Source organism: Cololabis saira, chromosome 11 (genome assembly GCF_033807715.1).
Source record: "Cololabis saira isolate AMF1-May2022 chromosome 11, fColSai1.1, whole genome shotgun sequence".
In the NCBI taxonomy this organism is placed as follows: Eukaryota; Metazoa; Chordata; class Actinopteri; order Beloniformes; family Belonidae; genus Cololabis; species Cololabis saira.
The window spans coordinates 30,227,047-30,233,765 of NC_084597.1; positions in this window are offsets into that span (position 1 = coordinate 30,227,047).

Below are 6,719 nucleotides of genomic sequence, written 5' to 3' on the forward strand. Positions count from 1 at the left end.
GTACTTTTACTTTTACTTCGTTACATTTTCAAGGAAAAAATCGTACTTTTAATCCGCTATATATAAAATTGGACACGTCGTTACTCGCTACAAATTAAAGTCTTACATTAAATGAAAATGTAATAATATCATCATTATTTAGAGTTGTAAGCAAATTCTTGGATTCTTCATTTCTTTGCAATCCTTTTGAAAATAATGTTGTACTTTGAATTTTGTACTTTGTACTTTTTACTTTTTACTTTTGTACTTAAGTACATTTTACACCATGTACTTTTGGTACTTTATTATATTTAAGTTGAGGTACTTTTATACTTAAGTAATTTTCTTAATGGGTACTTTTTACTTTTACTTAAGTAATTTTCAAGCAGAAAATTTGTACTTTTACTTAAGTACAATATTTTTGTACTTTTTCCACCTCATCGTATATGGCTGCTTCAATTCCCAAGCTGCAGTTCCCTTGGCTTTCATTGTATCTTACAAAAGAAATGGTCCTCAAGTTAAATAGGAAGAGTAGACGATGAGATGAGTAAATGAGGTTATTTTCCTAACTTCAGCCTATCACCCTTGTCTGTTTACCCGGTGCAGTTCAACCTGTTTTCTCCCAACAACAGCACTTGCCATAGCCAGCATCCCATCCCTGACCTTATACTATCACAGCTGGTGTCATACTAGAAATGACAAATGGTGACTTTCAGTCCTTAGTATCTGCTTTCTTACTGTGCTCACACGAACTCAACCCAAGCGGGGAAATAAATCCTGCACCTCGAGGCTGCACACGCTGGAACTTCCCTGTATCAGTGTCTTTATTCTTCATTCCTGAGCGCTGCTTTTTCTCTAACCTGTGCTTCAATATATAAATACTCTGTTCTGTCACTCCGTCTAAATGAAATGTTGGGAAATTATCAACATGAGTAGAATAAAATAAATAAATTTATACATTTCTGCCCTATTGAACACTGGTGAACTTTTCCATTGTGGAACTAGATCTGCTATCTGATTGATGTAAACGACCACCCATGATGCCCTGACAAATTGTTTAACCACCGATCTTATTTCAATAGTTTAAGATTACTTAATCTTCTGGAAAGTCCTTTGGTGATGTATCATCATGAAATTGATGACCCTGTGACTGGTTTGTTTTTGGATTTGAGAGTAGTTGTGGGTAACTTGGCATTAGGTTTAACACACAGTTGTGTCAGCCTCAGGATCAGCTCTAATAATGATGCTAATCTGTTACTTTCATACAGTACCATGGAAAAAAAATCCAGTTCTGCCAATACAGTTGTCCACATCTGTATCACAGAGAAATGGATTAAAAGATGGCAGCAACTCACTCACGACTCACCTGCCTGGCAAGTAAAGCAGGGAAAATTCAAATTGGCTGGAGATAGAAGCGCTGACAGAGACGTTTGAGAATGTCGTTGGGCAGCTAACTGGGTCCAAGCCGGTCTCAGCTCGTCAGCTACTCAGTTCAGTATTTGAATGAAAATGAACCTTTTGAAAAATCACATTTTGTAAAAGGGTACTCTCTGGAACTGATTAAATTATTTTTCCAAAAATACTTTAATTAAATTAAATAAATTCACAAAAAAAGAAAAGGTTTCATAGTATAAATTTTCCAAAGTAATCTATTACAATAAGACAAACTTGTCTTTCTTTGTTCTAGGCGTGATGAATTTGACCTGAAAATGGAAATAGTGTCCTCACATCGTGGCTGTGACTTTTACAAAGTGATCAATGTTGAAATTCATCTACAAAATATCAGAGGAGCACAAACACGTAAATTCCATAACAATAAGTCATAAACATTGTGAATAGTGTGAAGGACCAGCAGCTGGTGATTTCCACCTGTGGAGCAGAGAAAAAAAAGTGCATGATCACGTTACTGTTGTTTTAAACACAACCACAAAGATTCATGACCAGACGACTGTCTCTCAACTATAACAACAAAGGTTGAATTCCATTATAGGGCTGTTCGATTAATCGATTTTAAATCGTAATCCCGATTATGTAATTAGAACGATGTTAAAACGTGAAACTCGTAAAATCAATTTTTAACTTTTCTTTTTTTTTTATTTATTTATTTTTTTACCTTGTCTGCACACATATTAATGATTGATACCATATTAATGATTGATGGAAATACCTCTCAATACCTGCGACAAGTGCCCCATTGGAGAGGCTCTTTAGTGTAGGAGGGGGCGTTGGAACAAGCCACCGGGTAGACCGCCCGTGTTCCTTGCAAAAAACTTGCAAATGTAATGACTGACATTACACCTCTACCTCCTTCATGGGTTGCATTATTATTTAGCATGCAAAGACCCAGTTTAGTTTAATTAGAAAATGTCTTGTTTTATTTAATTGGTAATATAACTTACTGTATGTTTGCAAATGCTGATTTGCTGATTTTTTTTTTCAGAGATAAAACTTTATATTTTATTATATTTTTTAAAACTTTTTTTCAACTTATTTACAGAGTTTTGCACTTTATTCATTCATTTTTGGTTTAATAAGAGCAAAGTTTGCACTTAAAGCCCAATGGGGCAAATGTTCAATAAAAAAACAGCATATTTGAAATCATTTCTTTGCCTTTTGTCAATTCACAAAATAATCGTAATCGTAATCGAAAATCGGATTTTGAGAGAAAAAAAATCGAGATTTTATTTTTGGGCAAAATCGAACAGCCCTATTCCATTACAAGAATCCAAACAGGCCTTTAAATTTACTGTAAAAGTTGCACAGATTCACAGTTTTTCTCTGACCGAAGAAAATGTTGTCATTAATATGTTTTATTTCATATTTCCTTTTTCCAAATGTTGAAATAATTATGGAAACATTCCATCAAAAGAAAAGAGCAAATATGAGTTGTCATTTTGCTAATGAAAGATCCTGTTAAATTTTTTTCATGCCTAAGTATTTGGCTGACAGTGAGTCTTACGACACGTTCAATCACCATTTCACTAATAGAGGTGGTGCCGTGGCTGATACAAGGCTGTTATTAATTCACACACTCCAACGCTCTGACCCAATGAAACTTACACACATAAAGTGGCGTTTTAGCACTTTTGGACTGAGGCCTGCTGGATACGTGACCTTAGATTTTGACCAATCGTTCACACGCACATAACAACATAGACCCTCTGACACGCACTACACTGTTACCATCAGCCCGAAAAACAGACAACCTCTACAATTATACATGATCATTCCTGGCATGACTTCAGTGGAAAGCAGGTGAGAAGTGCACCAGGGAAACTGAAACCTCATGTGCAACCTGTTGAAACAGTCCAAGAGTAAAAGCAGAGCAGAGAGGCTCTGTAGATTGTGCTGAACCCTGCCTGCAGGGAAAGTGTGCAGAGTTGGAGGGGAGCAGTTTGACAGACAGCTGCTGTGTACATGAGACCATGTATAGTTTATGAAAGCCTAATGAGAAGGCCACTCACAATTTTCTTTTCTTGTTTGAAATACAAAGCCAGCATTTACAATGAAGATATTTTTAGTCTCCCTGCAGGCTTGTTATGCTTCTTATTTCAGATTTTCTGGAGAAACACACCAGCCTTTTCCTACAAGAAAAACCCCACATATAAACTTCATATATTGAGTTCCTTTTTTTTCTGGTAGACCAACTGAGAGTGTTGTATGTCTTAATTAAAAACCCACTGCATTGGACAGGAGCCATACATTGTTTTCAGTTGAAAGTGAAATTTAGGTGGACAGATAATTGAACTATTTGTGGTGGAGATAGCAGAAACCTAACTCATCACCCCGCAGACGCAAATGACTCTATTTGCATTCCAACAGTCTTTTCCTGTTTGGACGTACACATTTTGGATTTGGAAGGCAGCAGAAATGTGGAAGATCAAGATAAAGATGCAGTAAGCTACATAAGCTGCACTTACCATTCAAGCACTTTCATAATTAGCACAAGAAGAAAACACTACTTGAGATGTCTAAAAGCAACAAAAAAACTATATAAGCATTTTAAAAAAAAAATGGTTTAAATTCTTTGGTTAAAGTGCTGGAGCTTTCTGGGAAAATGAGAAAGAAAATTAAGTTGGTGCTGCTGGCACGAGCTCTCTTTCCTTAGTGGCTAATGTCAAGGGGCCTGTAATGGATCTGGCTATACGTTGATTCTGTTTATGTATTGGAATTAATTTGAGCACAATTGTAACTGTATTTGTGTCCCACTTTTCACCATTTCTTTTGCAACATTCAAGCATTTTGAGCAGTTGGCTTTGCTGCCGTCTATAGTGCTAAGTACACAAACGCCAAACTCCACCAGTGTTGTACGCAAGTGACAAACTACAATTTTATATGCACACCAATAGGCATTTTCTGATGTCCAATATTGTTGTGTATGGATCTTTTACTTAATACATCTTTAAGGAACGTAATAAATGTGAGGATGTTTCAGGCTTTCTCAGGTCCACATTTAGGAGGCAGAACACCGTGATACCAAACAATGATTGTAATCATTTCCTTCATAACAACATAGGAAACCCAGGAAAACACTTCAGGGAACCTTTAATTCGTTAATTATGCTCACCATCTTTTTTTTTTTTTGTGGTCAGTTGCCCTCATTGAACTTTTTAAACGGTGCCATAATTCAATTCATACTTTATTAAAGACACATCTTAAGAAAGGGTCCATAGTACCATTAAAAAACATTATACATATAAAATACACGATATAAAAAAACAACAACCTATAATATAAAAGACAACAACAAAAGACTAAAAAACAACAGTGACACAATAAGACGACAGTGTCAGGCACAAGTGTACAGACATGACCGCCAGTGGTTCCACAACGTGGATGTGAACCTGACTGAGCTGAGTGCAAGATTTGTTAAGCAGGTGATGATGCTGTTTATAGAGTTAGATACTCTACATACATTTGTACATCACCTTCCGTAGCACAGCAGCACAAGTTGGAACTCCAACACTAGCAAACAAATGACTGGCACTTCAGCTCCTTGGGACTTTAAGAAGCAGCCTCATGCAGTCATTATAAGCCACAGTGAGCCTCTGCATGCTGCTTTTCTTGTACTGACACCACAAGTGGCCAGTGTAAAGGGATGTACAATATGTTTTAAACAAAAAAATCTTAACATCCTCTGAGCACATGCTGAATTTGCGCAGTAGCATATTCGCTTGGGCATACATCCTTCGACACTGTCTGTAAATATCTCTGTCATCAGAGAGATCCTTAGTCATAAAATGACCGAGGTATTTCACCTCGTCATACTCGGTGAGAGCAGAGTCTGCAAGAAAGAAGTAAGGAAACGCTAACTTTCTATCTCCCCGGCTACGGAAAATCATCACATTAGTCTTCTTTGTGTTGTATTTAATGTCGTATTCAGACCCGTACTGAGAACATGTCCTCAGCAGCTGCTGGAGGCCAGCACTATATGGACTGAAAATAACAAGATCATCCGCATACATTAGGTGGTTGACAAGTACATCACCTATCATACAGCCTGTTCCACACTTATTCAACTGCAGAGAAAGGTCCTCCATATAAAAATTAAACAGGACCGGTGACAAAATCCATATGGATATAACAAAGCATATGAAGTATTTCTACATGTTAAACAATAGAAGCTTATTTAATTGTATTCATTCATTATTTATTACATTCAGTAATACATGGCTGTTGTTTTTTCCTGGCCATGGATTACGAGATATTCCTGCACAGCCAAAGGCTTTATGGCAAAAACAGGAACACAAAACTTCGGTATCCTTTTATTTCATCCTGCCATATCATGCTGTTCAGGTTTCTTATCGAGAGCAGATGGTCACAAGGAGTGTGACACTTGCACATTAAATCATGCAGAAAATGATTTAAATTAAATTTAAAGTTTGACAACTTAGACTTTATATGCTCATATGTGCTTCCAGGTGGCTGCTCTGTATTCAGCAAGTTTCCTGAAGAGAATACATTTAACTTCCATTGCATTTCGGTTGAAAGATACAGCGAATGTTGTCAACATTTACGAAATCAAAACAGACCGATTCACAAAGATGCCAGCAAAGAGCTGGAAACCGCTGGACCAGGAGGATGAGAGTCTAAGTGATCTCCTCTTTGTTTCAGCCACACTGAGTCACAGTGGGTGCCATGACCGCTAAATCAAAGAGCTGTTTGAACAGCTGCATTCCTTCACACCCCTTCATCCTCTCCCTCTTTCTTGCTGTGCAGTAATAATAATTCCGTCCGTGTCTTCCTGGTGTGATGGAGATCTAGCTTAATGGAAAAGGATTGCAAAAGTGAGTAAAGTCAATTTGATTATAGATGGGTGTCTACAAGAGTTTGAGCGTAAAGATGGAGCAGAGAAACAGATGCCCCCCTCCAGAGTCCTCCGTTTGTTTGCCGTCAGTTTTAAGAATAAGCCTGATATGTGTATTTGTACAGACAGCCCCCGCATTAAAAGACTTCTTTTGTGTTTAAGCCTCAGAACTAGAAAAAAATGTATGCATTTAATTACATTCAATTTTCTCTAAATAATAACAAAAAAAAACAACTCCCGCACACCTTCTTCTCACCGTACACTTGTTTATTGGGCCAACGTTTCTGTCATAGACCTTTTTCAAGGCATGTAGCACCCTATAATGTAATAATTTCCTGAAAATGTAATAACGCCTGAAAATGTAATAAAATTTGCATTTAACTCAATCGAAAATGTAATAAAGTCCAATAATGTAATAACTTGACCAATAATG